At 41.6% G+C, this 16203-nt stretch overlaps 1 protein-coding gene across 4 annotated transcripts in view; it reads right to left on the bottom strand.

Moving 5' to 3' along the window:
* The window catches only part of LOC143809795 (protein unc-93 homolog A-like), a 60139-nt gene extending 45893 nt beyond the window's left edge, over positions 1-14246 (bottom strand). For 2 of the 4 annotated variants that reach the window (XM_077292796.1, XM_077292799.1), the window contains exon 1: positions 10543-10854. The gene's annotated coding sequence lies outside the window, so the exon portion shown is untranslated. Of the gene's footprint in view, positions 1-10542; positions 10855-13365; positions 13527-13781 lie in introns of those variants that run through there. The other 2 variants (XM_077292798.1, XM_077292797.1) reach the window with 2 other exon arrangements.
* Between the last annotated feature and the right edge of the window lie 1957 nt (positions 14247-16203).

The raw sequence follows: 16203 nt of genomic DNA, 5'->3' as shown, positions 1-16203 counted from the left end.
GACTCAAAACACAACTCCACACTATGTAAGAGCTGTGTTGCCAAGGAAGGTGACATAATAAAGTGAAGAAGGGATGGATTGCTGCATCAGATGACATGTTCTCCACAAGTGCCCAGCCACAATCCAATTGTGATGGTTTGGGATGAGTTGGACCTCACAGTGAAGACAAAGGAACAAGTATTCAGCAACTCTGTTAATGCATTCAAGACTGTTAGGAAGTCGGTCCTGATGAGGCTGCTTGTGAGATTCCTAAGAATGTGTAACACTGTCATAAGAGTGAAATGGTGGGTACTTGGAAGAATACAAGGCTGAACACATATTATGACTTGTTTCACACATATTTCTTTACTCCTTGTTTCCAAATTGGGTTCTTTCATGGTTTTGCTGCCCTCAGTCTCTACATACAACATGCACATTTCAATTTGGACAAGGAAAAGCACTGCATGAACAAGTATGTCAACAGCTGTATATTTTATAAACGAGAATTATTGTTATAATTCTAGTAAAAAATAAGCACTCATTAGAATAGTGTAAATAAAAAACTATAAAGAATAAAAAAATACATTATTACCATTTATTTAACACATATACAGTATAGATGCTCTCTAATTTGTCCTACAGCATTGTATTCCTTGTAGATTATGCAAAATAAATAACTCCTATATTCAGTGATATAACATATCTGTGAGTCATAGGTGTCATCAAAATAGCATTTTGACGATAGATGCTATTTAAAATAATATTCTGGCCTTTTGTGCCTTTTGTGAAATAACAAAAAAAGATAGTTCTTAATATTTGTTGCACTGAAAAATTGTACTTGAAAGGAGAAATGTAACATATAAATTGTAAAACTTTATATTCTCAAAGGAACAAATTAGTCATTTGAAAGTGGTGTAATAGTTAACAACAGAGGAATTAAGTTAAAAGCTATGCAAGGATTTGATGAGTAATCACATTTAGCAAGCATTATGCCTTATTAACTGTTTCATTAAACATTTTAATCCTGTCATTTAAGCATCCAGACGTTTTATAGCTCTGAATAATCAGATTTTATGACAGAAAGACAAATAATTATTTTTTCTTTCACTTTTAAGAAATGACCACACAAGCAACTGATCGGACAATTTAAAAAGAATTTTTTTTTTACACTTTGACATCAAACATAATGCATATGCAATTAGTATTAGTTCTAATCATATATAGCTCAGCTGAAAATGTTTACACAGCGACATAATATAAATTCAGGAGCGTTTTTAGTGCATTCACCTTTTACAAAATATCATGAGCTGAAAAGTTTTAGTCAGCGCTGGCATGAATAATTCACTGCCACAATTACAGCAATAGTTGTGTAGGCTATTTGGCACTTCTGGTTTTTCATGGATGCCTGATTAGGTTTCCAATCCGTATTCAAATTTGTGCTAAAGAAATTAGCACTCATATGTAACAAGTAGTTGCAAGCCTTTATGAAATCCAAAATTAAACATATGTTTTACGTTTGGGTCCACAATCCCTCATCTGTACACTGTGATAGAACATGAGTATACTGAGCAAATGAGCAAAAGTAAAGATATATACCGGTATGTTGTGACAGAGTCACTGGTGAAGTGATGTAGGGGAGATACATGTCACTGTGCATGATGGCGTCAGTGATGTAAAACCAGAGTAGCACACTATGTGTTGTGAGTATGAATGAGAGGTATGCTATGGGCTGGTGTTAGTAGACCTCCATAGAGCGGGTGGGAAGGGGTCCACCGTATCTCTACATGCAGAGTCCTGACAGGACCTGTGTGAGGTCAGTGTCATGTGATCAGTCACATGAGGAAGGAGTCACATGGTCTGGCCTTAAATAGCTGAACTCCAGGGTCAGTCGGGGGCGGTTGAAGGCCTGGAGAGGAAGACTCCAGGAGAGTGTTTAGGCACATAGTGCTTGTGCAAGGACATTGTTAACCCTGAGTGGGGTGACCCCCCAGTAGTGCAAGGATGGCGAAGTGGTACCATTTTGTTTTGTTTTTGCTCTTTTGTCCAAAGGGCCATGTTTATTTTTGTACTTAACCTCTTAACAACCGCCGATACGCCTTTTAGTGGCGGCAGTTAAGGGTACTTATTCCTCAGCACCGCTTTTTAACAGCGCTGAGAAATAAGGGTATAGTGCCCCCCAGCTTTGAAAAATCTCCAGGGTTTTGGCTACCGGGGATAGCTGAGACCCCGGACAGAACATGATTCGGGTCGGTTTTTACCATCCCAGGTATTGCAACCACAAAAAAATTTCCCATTTATTTATTTCTCCTCTGATATGATCAAGCACATCAGAGGAGAGAGAAATGGGGTCCCCCGATACATCCAGCACCTCTGCTTGCCGAGATCTGCCAGCCAGCACCCGGCAACAATAAGATTTTTCCTATTGATTCATTTTGATCACTGTGATAGACAATATCACAGGGATCAAAATAAAAAATAGTAAATCAAACCCCCCTTTATCACCCCCTTAGTTAGGTAAAAATAATAAAATAAAGAAAATGTATTTTTTCCATTTTTCCATTAGGGTTACGGTTGGGTCTAGGGTTAGCATTAGGGTTGGGGTTAGAGCTAGGGATAGGGCTGGGGCTAGGGTTAGGGTTGGGGTTAGAGCTAAGGTTAAGTTTGGGCTAGGGTTAGGGTTGGACTAGGGTTAGGGTTGGGGCTAGGGTTACGGTTAGGGTTGTGTTGGGGTTAGGGTTGTGGTATTAGGGTAAGGGTGGTGTTGGGGTTATGGTTGTAGTTAGGGTTGTGGTTAGGGTTATGGTAAGGTTCGGGATTAGGGGTGTGTTGGGGTTAGGGTTCGAATTAGGGCTGTGTTAGGGTTGGAGTTAGAATTGGGGGGTTTCCACTGTTGAGGTACATCAGGAGGTCTCTAAACGCGACATAGTGACCGCCATTGATTCCAGCCAATTTTGCGTTCAAAAAGGCAAATGGTGCTCCCTCCCTTCTTAGCTCTGCCATGCGCCCAAACAGTGGATTTCCCCCACATATGGGTATCGGCATTCTCAGAAAAAATTGCACAACAAATTTTATGGTCCATTTTCTCTTGATACCCTTGTGAAAATAAAAAAGTTTGGTTCCAAAGTAAATTTTTTGTGAAAAAGCAAAATTTTCATAATTTTTTCCATATTGCTTTAGTTCTCGTGAAGCACCTGAAGGGTTCATAAACTTCTTGAATGTGGTTTTGCACCCCTTGAGGGGTGTAGTTCTTAGAATGGTGTCAATTTTGGGTATTTTTTGTTACATTGGCACCTTAAACTCACTGAAAATGTGAGGTGGTCCCTAAAAAAATGGTTTTGTAAATTTCATGGAAAAATGAGATATCCATGGTCAACTTTTAACCCTTATAATGTTCTAACAAAAAAAATAATGTTTCCAAAATTGTGCAGATGTAAAGTATACATGTGGTAAATGTTATTTTATTATTTTGTGCAATATGACTCTTTGATTTAAAGGCACAAAAATTCCCAAATTTTCAAATTTTTTGCCAAATGTCCTTTTTCATAACTAATCACAAGTCATATCGAATAAATTTTACCACTAACATGAAGTACAATATGTCACAAAAAAACAGTCTCAGAATCAGTGGGATCTTTTGAAGCATTCCAGAGCTATAACCTCATAAAGTGACAGTGGTCATAATTGTAAAAATTGGCTTGGTCTTTAAGTACAAAATTGGCTCTGTCACTAAGGGGTTAAAACCTTGCTTTATGCAGTACTAAATAAAAAAAGTGCACCCATAAAGACACAGTGTTCCATTTACTACCTCCGCGTGCAGACGAGTTAGACAATCTACCACAGGTGGTGGTAGAAGTGCGGCCGCGCTTCCAGCGAACACGTGTGACGGCCACAAGCCAGCGGATGACGTCAGGCAAGATGGAGGACCTGCTCAAACATCTTCTGTAAGCACAGCAGCAACATCAGCTACAACATCAGCAGCAATTACAGCAACCACAGATGGTGCAACAGGAGACAAGTGACCTGCTTATACAGCAGATGCAGCAGCACCAGCAACACCAGCAGCAGCACCAGCAACACCAGCTGCAGATTGACTTGCTTACAGAGGCGGTTTGTGGAAGGCCGGCAGCACCTCTCCCAAGTCCAGGTGACGACACATACATCCGGAAAGCGGTAAGATGAGCCATGCAAAAACTGACCCCGGGTGATGATGTGGAGGCATTTTTGACTGTGTTCGAGCAGGTAGCGGAGCGTGAGAAGCTACAGCCAGAGCAGAGGGCGGGGGTGCTGGCCCCCTATTTGACTGGTGATCCCCAGAAGGCATATTATGATTTAGCATTACAAGATGCACAGAAGTATGCCAAATTAAAGGCAGAAATTTTGGCACACGCAGGAGTGACTATGTCGGTCAGAGCACAATGGGTTCACCACTGGGCGTATTATTGGGACAAACTGCCTGGGTGCCAAATGTTTGACCTACTGCATTTGGTGCAAAAATGGTTGCAGCCGGAATCCTCCACTCAAGCCCAGATGGTTGAGCACATTGTCATGAACAGGTTTGTGCACTCCTAGGCCGCTGCAGACCTGGGTTGCCCAGGGAGATCCACAAAATGCAGACAAACTGGTGGGCCTAGTGGAACGGTTCCAGGTGGTTGAGAGGTCCCTAACAAAAGCCAGGGGGTGGTGCATCCTCATATTGGGGTACACAGCAAGAATCTGAGCCCCAAAAGAGGGGTAGTAAAGCCACTACTGGGGGGAGTCCTAGATCCCAAGGGGTCACTGATGGGTTGTCAGAGGCCACAGGGAAAAGACTTGCTTGGCTGGAGATGTCACGGTCCTGGACATTTAGCTGCCCATTGTCCCTTGTCCTCCAAAAAGATGGACTGTAGCCTAGGGAGGCGCTGCTTCTACTGTGACAACCCCGCTTGCAGTGTGAACTATCAGCCTGGTGAGGTGCCGCAGGCATGTCCCGTGTCAATAAATGGGGTGCTGATGACAAGACTCTTCGACTCGGAGTTTGGTGACCCTGGTAAGGGCCACACTTCCCCATCAGTTAATCCCAGGAAAACACGTGGGTGCACGCTGTATCCACGGGGATGCCAAGGACTATCCTGTGGCCAGAGTTTTGGTTAAAACAAGCTGGGGTATGGAGTCCAATGAGGTCGGGGTGGTCAAAGGTTTGTTGCACCCTGTGATAATTGAGAGGAACTTCAGTCTTTTCTAGGACTTGTGGGGAAAGACTGAGGACGCAGACAGGAGCCAGCACATTTCTGTCGAAAGCCCATCACAGTCGGAGATGGATGAGTTTCCCTTGTGTGTCCTGGATGGTGTTGAGGACGAGATGGTGGCCAGTAAGACTGAAATTCCTGAACTGGGGGTTTCTGGCGGGAATTTTGGGACTGCCCTAATCCAGGACTTGACATTGAAAAATGTACAGAAAAATGTGACGGTGATAAATGCGGTTGCTTAAGAGTCGGGGGCCGACACCAGGTTCCTGTACTTTGTTATATCTGGTCACTAAACAGAGAGGGGAACTATAAGAGCAGTGATTAGTCCCGGAACCCTATAGACATAGGGTACTAGCTCTGGCCCAAGCTCATGTCTTGGGGGGGACCTAGATGTAGATAAGACCCAAGAATGAGTCCCTCAGAGGTTTTACTGGCCTGGGTGTCACAAGGGCATTGTTAATTTCTGCCGCTCCTGCCCTACTCGTCAGCTAACTGCCCCTGTATCCCACTTCCGTAGGTACCTAGTTCCGTTTCCCATAATTGAAGTCCCATTTGTCCAAATTGCCATGGACCTGGTCGGGCCCTTAGTTAAGTCTGCCAGGGGTCATCAATACATCCTCGTGGTACTGGACTATGCTACGTGGTACCCGGAAGTGGTACCCCTAAGAAACTCCTCCGCCTGGACTATAGCATGAGAGCTAGTCCATATTTTCTAATGGATGGGCCTGCTGAAGGAGATCCTGATGGACCAGGGGACACCGTTTATATCCAAGGTAATGAGGGAGTTGTGCAAGACCCTCCAGATTACCCAATTTAGGCCATCGGTGTAGAGATTCAATAAGACCTTGAAGGCCATGCTGAAGAAGGTCTTGGAGAAGGATGGCCAAGATTTGGATTGCCTTCTACCATACCTACTCTTCTCCATCAGGGAAGTCCCACAGGCCTCTATGGGGTTCTCACTATTCGAGCTGTTATACGGATGGCACCCCCAGGGACTTCTAGATATTGCAATGGAGACTTGGGAAGCAGAAGTTACACCTCATCGGAACATCATCCAGCACGTGGCCCAAATACAGGACCGAATCACAAGGGTGATGCCGATTGTGAAGGAGAGTCTCCTTCAAGCACAAGAAGCCCAGGCGAGGATCTACAATCAGGCCGTGAGGTTGAGAAAGTTTAGCCCTGGGGACCATGTGTTCTTGTTGATCCCCACCATGGAAAGCAAATTCCTGGCCAAGTGGCTAGGACCATACAAGGTGGTCGAGAAGTTGAGTGATGTTAACTATAAGGTCCACCAACCAGGGAGAAGGAAGCTGTACCAAGTGTACCACATTAACCTGCTGAAACTGTGGTGAGACAGGGATCCGATAGAAGCACCGTGCCTAGGGTCCCATCCTGAAGCTGATGTCGAGGATATCACAATAGCAGAGACACTGTCACCAGCTCAGAAACAACAGTGTTGTGAGCTGCTTTAGCGGAACCGAGACCTGTTTTCGTAGTTACCAGGATTTATGGTGGTGGTGGAGCACTTGATCCTGGCTTAACCACGTGTGAGGGTGAGCCAAAGGCCGTATCAGATTCCTGAAGCTCGCAGTGAGGTGATCTCCCAGGAGGTGAAGAGAATGTTGAGCCTGAGTGTCATCGAGGAGTCAAAGAGCGGCTGTTCCCTATTGTCCTGGTGCCGAAGCCTAATGGAGCCCATGCGTATTCAATGCCCTGGGTCGAAGAGCTTATTGAGAGGCTACGGTCAGCCAGGTACATCACCACCCTGGATGTAATGCAGGGGTACTGGCAAATTCTCCTGTCTCCAAGTGCCAAGGAGAAGACGGCCCTTTCTACACCTGACAGGTGCTTTCAATATATAGTAACGTGACATGATGCTAAACATGTAACATGACTCAATAAGATACTAGTAACGTGAGTAGTGTTGAGCATTCCGATACTGCAAGTATCGGGTATCGGCCGATACTTGCTGTATCGGAATTCCGATACCGAGATCCGATATTTTTGTGATATCGGGTATCGGTATCGAAACAACATTAATGTAAAAATGTGTAAAAGAGAGAATTAAAATAAAAAATATTGCTATACTCACCTCTCCGACGCAGCCTGCACCTTACCGAGGGAAGCGGCAGCATTCTTTGTTTAAAATTCGCGCTTTTCTTTCCTTTTCGTGAGTCCCGGCTTGTGATTGGTTGCGTGCCGCCCATGTGACCGGGACGCAACCAATCACAGCAAGCCGTGACGTAATTTCAGGTCCTTCAGGATTTTAAAATTACGTTCCGGCGTTGTGATTGGTTGCGTCGCAGTCACATGGGCGACGCAACCAATCACAGCAAGCCGTGACGTAATTTCAGGTCCTTAAGGATTTTAAAATTACGTCCCGGCTTTGTGATTGGTTGCGTCGCAGTCACATGGGAGACGCAACCAATCACAAGCCGTGACGTCACGGGAGGCTGGACACGCGCCCATTTTAAAAAGCGCGCGTGTCCAGCCTCCCGTGACGTCACGGCTTGTGATTGGTTAATGGCGGCCATGTTGCCGGGACGCGGACCAATCACAGCAAGCCGTGACGTAATTTCGTCACGGCTTGCTGTGATTGGTCCGCGTCCCGGCAACATGGCCGCCCTGACCAATCACAAGCCGGGACTTCACGTAACCAAGTAAAAGCGCGAATTTTAAACAAACAACGCTGCCGGTTCCCTCGCTGAGGTCCAGGCTGCGTCGGACAGGTGAGTATAGCGATATTTTTTATTTTAATTCTTTCTTTTACACATTTATATGGATCCCAGGGCCTGAAGGAGAGTTTCCTCTCCTTCAGACCCTGGGAACCATCAGGAATACCGTCCGATACTTGAGTCCCATTGACTTGTATTGGTATCGGGTATCGGTATCGGATTGGATCCGATACTTTGCCGGTATCGGCCGATACTTTCCGATACCGATACTTTCAAGTATCGGACGGTATCGCTCAACACTAAACGTGAGATGATGCTAAACATGTAACATGACTCAATAAGATACTAGTAATGTAACATGATACTAAACATGTAACATGACTCACTAAGATACTAGTAATGTGACATGACTCTCTACATGTAACATGACTCCATAACATACTAGTAATGTAACATACTAAACATGTAACATGACTCAATAAGATACTAGCAATGTAACATGATACTAAGCATGTAACATGACTCAATAAGATACTAGAAATGTGACTTGACCATGTACATGTAACATGACTCAATAAGATACTAGTAATGTAACATGAAACTAAACATTCACAGTACAAAAATGATAATTGGAGTAAAATTATCAACTGGTTCACAGAAAAAAAAACAATATGTTATATAAAAAATTTATAACCTTTATTAATATAAGGTAAAATACTGGTGCACACAAAACTCAATACCATCACCAAAAGACAAAAATATATATACTAAATGGAAAAGGCCAAGTGTGGTGCCTTGCCCTACTCTAAAACTCAACAGCACCCTACATGGCTGCGGAGGTTGGCACCCTTAATCCTGCGCAATGGCGCCCCTGATCACCGTCGACTGTCCCTTCTAACCCTTAGTAAACCCTGTGGGAAAGGGGTGAAAAAGCCTTAATACAATGGTTGAATGTGGGACCATGGGGGAGGGAGGAGGATAACAGAAGTAATCTGATTAAAGATGAGGGACCAATAGTTTTGCTGACCCTATCCAGTCCCTGCCTCAGAGCGGAGGTTGGCACCCTATTTAAAAAAATGACGAGATTGGCGTCCCCACTCCTCGACGGCTGTCCCAAACAAAAAACTATTAAGATAACTTATAGCAGGGATGTTGATGAACATAAAGTGCTATAGTGCTCAGATGTAGCATGTTAGGTAATATAAACCATGGGCCAAAATCTAAATGATGAAGGGAGATAGCGGAGCTCAATATTAAATAATATTGAAGTCATGTTAGTACATAGATATAGATGTTCATAATTGTGACATAAAGAACAAGTAAACCGGAGTAGAACCCCCCCAGGTTCTTCTCAATGTAGCTCCCCCTATTGAATCCTCTATAATTAGAGTTTAGATATTAGGATCAGGATGAGGGTATACTAGTAATGTAACATGAAGCTAAACATGTAACATGACTCAATAAGATACTAGTAACGTGGCATGATGCTAAACATGTAACTTAACTGAACAGGATAGTAGTGACATAACATTTTGCTATACATGTAATATGACTCAAGATCAAGATACTAGTAATGTAACATGATACTAAACGTGTAACAAGTCTCAATAAGATGCTAGCAATGTAATATGATACTTTATATGTAACATGACTCAATAAGATGCTAGCAATGTAACATGATGCTGAACATGTAACATGACTCAATAAGATACTAGTAACATGACATGATACCATCCCTTGTAGATTGTGAGCCTTCGCCGGCAGGGTCCTCTCTCCTCCTGTACCAGTCATGACTTGTATTGTTTAAGATAATTGTACTTGTTTTTATTATGTATACCCCTCCTCACGTGTAAAGCGCCATGGAATAAACGGCGCCATAACAATAAATAATAATAATAATACTAAACATGTAACATGACTCAATAAGATACAAGCAACTTAACATGATGCTAAACATGTAACATGACTCAATAATATACTAGTAATGTGACATGATACTAAACATGTAACATGACTCAATAATATACTAGTAATTTGATATGATGCTAAACATGTAACATGACTCAATAATATACTAGTTACATAACATGATGCTAAACAGGTAACATGACTCAATAATATACTAGTAATGTGACATGATACTAAACATGTGACATGACTCAATAATATACTAGTAATGTGACATGATGCTAAACAGGTAACATGACTCAATAAGATAATAGTAACATGACATATGGATGATGGACAGCCACAGGATGAGGGGTACAGCAACAATCAGCCAACACACACAAAGATTAGATAATATAATATGAATATTTACTAACCAGTTTATAAAACTAAGGAAAGGATGGTAGGTAAACTGTGTATAAGTAATAAATACAATGACAGCAGTTACTCTCAATAACACCAATTAAGAGTATACACAGGTACATGTAAACAGAATTAATAGTTATAGTTATATGCAAGTAAAATACAACATGATTAACCCTTTCTATGCATAAATCAACAAAATGACAGTGTTCTGCCTGTATTTTAGTAATCATGTATTCAAAGCAGTTTTTTCGAAGTGCCCCTTCCAGAAGAGGCCTTTTCTCCTAACTAACTGGACCTCTGTTAGGCTATTTATATATGCGCATATAAATTCAGATGTAAGATGGTACCAGTACGTCCTGAGACTGAAGTAGAAGGGTCCTTGCTGAGCTGAATCCCGAAATAATCAGAAACGTCGTCTTGAATCTCTTAGGGAACAATGATGTCTCCAATGCAGGGCTTCCCTAAGTCCTTAGAGATGGTCTAGCCCAAGATGCTGTGTATTTGGTTGTTCTCACTGAGTCAGCTTAAGTCAAGCTGAAGAACTAGTCACCAACAGCAGATCCAGACTCCCACTGCTATATCCAGACTTTCTCCAAGGATGCGCAGCTTCCCTTCCACTTGGACTCACCTTCGACTCCTCCCAACCGCCCACCAACTGCCCAAACCCTAGTTCTCCAACTCCAGCCTCATTTTTTACATCACAAATCTCCAACCATGCAGTAAACTGTGATTAACCATTACAAACGTAACATGATGCCTAACATGTAACCTGACCAATAAGATACTGTACTAGTAACATAACATGATGATAAACATGTAACGACTCAATAAGATACTAGTCACATAACATGATGATAAACATAAGACTCCTTGAAAAAGCCACGGTGGCAAAACGTACATTGGAGTCGGAGTCCCTGTGAGCTACAGATCATCTTTACACTGGTACTAGTATTTCTCCAAAGACTCTAATGCATTTTTTTGTCTTGAAAGACTATTCACCATATTTGCACAAGCACTTTATTGAGTCTGGATAGACTGCTTATTATATCTGCACTTGTGGGCTTGTTCCCTTTGGGTATACTTTGTCTGGTATCTTTTATTATATGATTGGATCTGTATTCTACATTCAGTATTTTTTGTAACTAACGACTCAATAAGATGCTAGTAGCATAACATGATACTAAACATGTAGCATGACTCAACAGGATACTAGTAATGTAAAATTATACTAAACAAGTAACATGACTCAATAAGATATTAGTAACGTAACATGATACTAAACATGTAACGTGGTTCAATAAGATATTAGTAACGTGACATGATACTGAACATGTGACATGACTCGGCAGGATACCAATAATACCCATATCCACTTTAGGGGTACAAAAAGCCAGAAGACATGAATAAAATAAGTACTACAAAAAAGCTGCCAGCTATGTTAGGTATAATATCAACAAGGGTAAAAAAAATGTCATTCTAAACCGCAGTGAGAAACAAAGCCATATTTATATAAATATGCATATATTCTATTCTCTCCTTTAGCAATCTGGTAAGCGTGTTTTGGTACAACAGCTTATTTACTCATCTATTGTAACAATTACCTTCAGCATTGTTCTTTGTACATGTTTTCCTATCTCATATTATATGATGACTGGACAGGCTCCTCCAAAATAGGCAGTATATATATGAGGCTTGTACACGTATATGCATATCTTTTCATACAGATTTTAGCTAATTATTATAATGTAGGCAAACACCCTACAATCAGGGCACCTAGTGGGCTGCTTCACAATTCCATGCCAATTTCCATAAAGAAATGGAAGTATCAACTGAAAAATAACTAAGGGTCCATTTACACAGACCGACTGCGCAAAACAACTGCCGGTTGGTATATTTTAACTGATTGGCCATCATTTATTAACCTGTTTACATAGGCAGACAAAAGTAAATAATGTGAACTGAGCAAACCGCAAAAGATTGCTCTGAACACCTAGGCTGCCATAGTTCTCGGCAAAGTGACTCCTTTTTATATAGGACAATTCACCGAGAACGATGATCTTTTCCATTTGTCTCGTTCATCAGGAGATCAGCAGCCTGTTTACACTGAAAGATAGTCATACTGTACTTGTTTTTATTATGCATACCCCTCCTCACATGTAAAGCGCCATGGAATAAATGGCGCTATAACAATAAATAATAATAATAATAATAAAATGAATGTTTTTAAGAACACTCATTCACGATTATTTATCAGTGTATATGCAGATCAAGCCAACACAATACTGTGAAACATTAAACCTGCTTAAGACAATGGAAGACACGATAATGCCAAAGCTGGCCATATATTTTACAAGTCTGGGAGAACTGTAAACTAAGTTTTTTTGTTAAGCTATTACTGCTTTCTGTTCTACCAGTTACATATGTAAATGTGTTTTTCACACTTGTAGACACATGTCCCTACAGCCAGAAAGTGATCTGCACAAACCTGCTTTGTTCATCCTATTCTCCCTTAGGGACATGTGACAGCTGCAGTCAATCACTATCCATAGTGGACATGATTGGTTGCACCACTGAAAGGAGACCTGAGACTAGCGGGTATCTAGGGCTCAGTTACAAAAGAAGTTGCTACCTTCAGTAAGGTAACTGTGCTTTATTTTTACTAGAGTCCACTGAATGCTATAAAAAAAAATCAGAGATGGAAAAACCATGTAATTAAAAAAAAAGTTTTACAAGAGGTTGAAAGATTAAATAATGATCAAGTTCACGAAGCAAGTCAAGTATTAACTTGTATAGTAACATAGCTTTAACTTTTTCACATTACTATTCAGTAACCTTCAAGCACTATGGAACCAATGAAGTTCATTAGCACCCTTCTAACAGTGTTATTCTCTTTTATGGCTATCTGGCCTCTTGAACCCTAGGTCACTAGCTATACCTTCGACCTGGGTACTGGGTAAATAGTATTCAATGCATTTTTGTGACTATTCCAAACTAATTGACTATCTGTCAAACTGTCAGTTGTCAGTACAAATATTAATTCAACACATAACAGTTAAGTAAAATAATCTAGTTACATTTAAAAAAAAACAGCAACATTAATTTAATATCACTGATGTATTAAATATGTAACAGTATACCATAGACCAAAGAGAAAGGAAAGAAGCACTCACTTTTACTCCAGAATGGATTCTTGGTTAGGATATTGCAAGTGAATAAATGATTGGCAGTTTTCAAATAATATGTATAGCTCTGTCAGACACAAGCTCAGTTCTGCATCGTGAAGTCAGCTTTTATAGTCAAAGCATTGTGACGCACACCTTTAAATTATAGCAATATATGCTCTAGGTTACACCTTTCCTTGTCTCAGTCAACACTTTCTTGGATAGCTGCTTCACACTACTTCAACTCATGTAAGCATACCTTCAATCGTGTATAATTGCTAGCATTTATGTATCATACTTCACCTCATGTGAATGGAAGATCTCTGCAAATCTATTCAGATTATAAAGAATATTAAAAAAAATGCAAAAAAAAAACCACCCCACGTAGCTGTAAAAGAGACACATTTGAACTAACATCCACTTACAGGTTTCCTTTGTCTGGTGGTTTTTCACGAGACCGCATTATTCAGCAGTGAGTCTTAATTGATGTCTTCATCTTCCTGGCAGTCACCAGTCTTTTACATTCCTTTTTTTTCGTCTTGATTAAATCTGTATTATATCTTCCTTTACCCTTTTTTGCTTTCTCCTTTCATCAACTAGAGTACTTTTGGATGGAGATACTGTACGCCATCTGCTGTATCCAAAGATTATGATTGCTACCCTGGTAGTTATGCCCATGACATATACAAGCTTTGACTAGCCCACCGTGGGACAGGGAAATCCCCAAGTGGTCTCACAATGGACCCCTGAGCCGAGGAATAATGATTTTAGTTGCACCAACTTCCAGTACCTCCGATAGCTTCAGGTGGATGTGCATCCTCAAATGACCATCCAGTTGAAAATTATTATGGAGCAGAGAACAACCAATTTCCCTATACTATCTGTACATGACACCCAACTATCAGAGGCCAGCAGAATCAAGAGACATTGCAGACAGCACAATGAAGCGAAGTAATTGCACCTGTGATAATGGGTGGAGGAGGAAGGAGTTGCTTATCATGGCAGCAAGGACAGATGAATAGAATCATGTTTTGTTTTGTTTTTAATTTCCATATAAAGAGATTCAAAAAGAGGGACAGTTTACTAAATGGAGGCCATAGAGGACGACATTATACTAAATGTGAGCCATAGATGGGTACATAATATTATATGGGCTCCAGAAACGATACGTGCATGTTTTACAATGTGTGTGAATGTGACGTAGAAATGGTCTAGTAGTACAGCACACGGTCTATTTTAGTAAAAGGACCAAAAACCGGAAAACAACCGGTGCCCCAATAGAGAAAATGATATATATAGCAAAAAAGGGGGCTACTAATGAAAAAAAAACTTTTAAAATCTAACTTTTATTCTTACAAGTTTAAAAAAGACACACAACACATCATAACATACAAAATGATCAAAAGACCATGTAGCTATAAAAGTACCTTAAGGCTGAAAAGGAGAATAAATATTACTCCCTACTAGGGTTGAGCGACTTTCATTTTTTTAAGATCGAGTCGGGTTTTGCGAAACCCGACTTTGTCCAGAGTCGAGTCAAGTGCAGTCGGCCGATTATCGCTAAAAGTCGGGGATCGACCGAAACACGAAACCCAATGCAAGTCAATGGGGAAGCATAATCGACAGTGAGTGGAGGCCAGGAAAACACCTACAGTGCCCATTTTAATGCCAAAAACATCCATTCTTGTTTCTGAAGCTTGTCAATCTTAATTAACTTTATAATAATAGTTGGGCATTGGAAATTGGGGGTCATTTGGCAAAAGTTGTGGGGGGTAGGGCTGGTTCAAGGTTTTAGTGGGCCCAGGAAACGTGGACTACGTCACGGCGGTGGAGCAGTGAGAGGTAAGTATGTCAAGTTTGCAAGTGCTGTGATCCTAAGCAAGCAGGGGGGCCCACTCGTTGGCATTGGCACTGGCACAGGGCACCTCAAAGTACAGCGGTGTGTTTGCACGGCGGGGGCGCCTCCCACCAGCAGCGACACTTTTGCGTACTCTGAGGGGCCCTGTGCCAGTGACGTCGCCAACGAGTATGCCCCCCCACCTGATGAAGGAACCTGCACTTTCATCTGCACCTTCCTCTTTGTCCCTGTGTAAGGTGGTATAACATGCGGGAAGGGGAACCTTACTTTCAGCAGGGTCAGATTCTGGCTGTGTAGAGTGCAAGGGGAATGTAGTGGTCTAGGTCAATGTACCAGCAGACTCATCTAGCAGTGGCTGGGCAATGGGCAGGATGAGGAGGAAACACAGATATAGGGCCAAAGAATAAAGTAGGCTAAATGCAGTTCAAAATTGGTAACAGGACTAAACAGGTGGCATTGCTTTGTTCAGTGGAGTAGCAAACCCAGGAGCAGCAGACACTGTTTTAAGGGCCCAACCACACTAGTAGGCCAAATGCAGTTTAATATCTGCTACTATAGGCCAAAAGCCTAAAGACTGAAGTTCAGCTTTATTTCAGTGGAGGACAACACCAGGGAGCGGCAGACCCCGTTAGTAGGCCCTAACCACCAATTTTTTAAAAAGCAGCACTTAATGAGAGCCAGAAGGTTGAAGCTCAGCTTTATACAGTTGAGGACAAACACCAGGGAGCGGCAGACACCGTTAGTAGGCCCTAACCACCAATTCTTTAAAAAACAGCACTTAATGAGAGCCAGAAGGTTGAAGCTCAGATTTATTCAGTTGAGGAGAACACCAGTGAGCGGCAAACAGAGGTATTAGGCCCCAACCTCCAATTTAAAAAAAAAAAATAAAAAAATGAGAGCCAGAAGGTTGAAGCTCAGATTTATTCAGTTGAGGAGAACACCAGTGAGCGGCAAACAGAGGTATTAGGCCTCAAACACCAATTAAAAAA

The sequence above is a fragment of the Ranitomeya variabilis genome, chromosome 2, assembly GCF_051348905.1.
Source record: "Ranitomeya variabilis isolate aRanVar5 chromosome 2, aRanVar5.hap1, whole genome shotgun sequence".
NCBI lineage: Eukaryota > Metazoa > Chordata > Amphibia > Anura > Dendrobatidae > Ranitomeya > Ranitomeya variabilis.
This window is presented reverse-complemented; position numbering and strand designations above follow the sequence as displayed.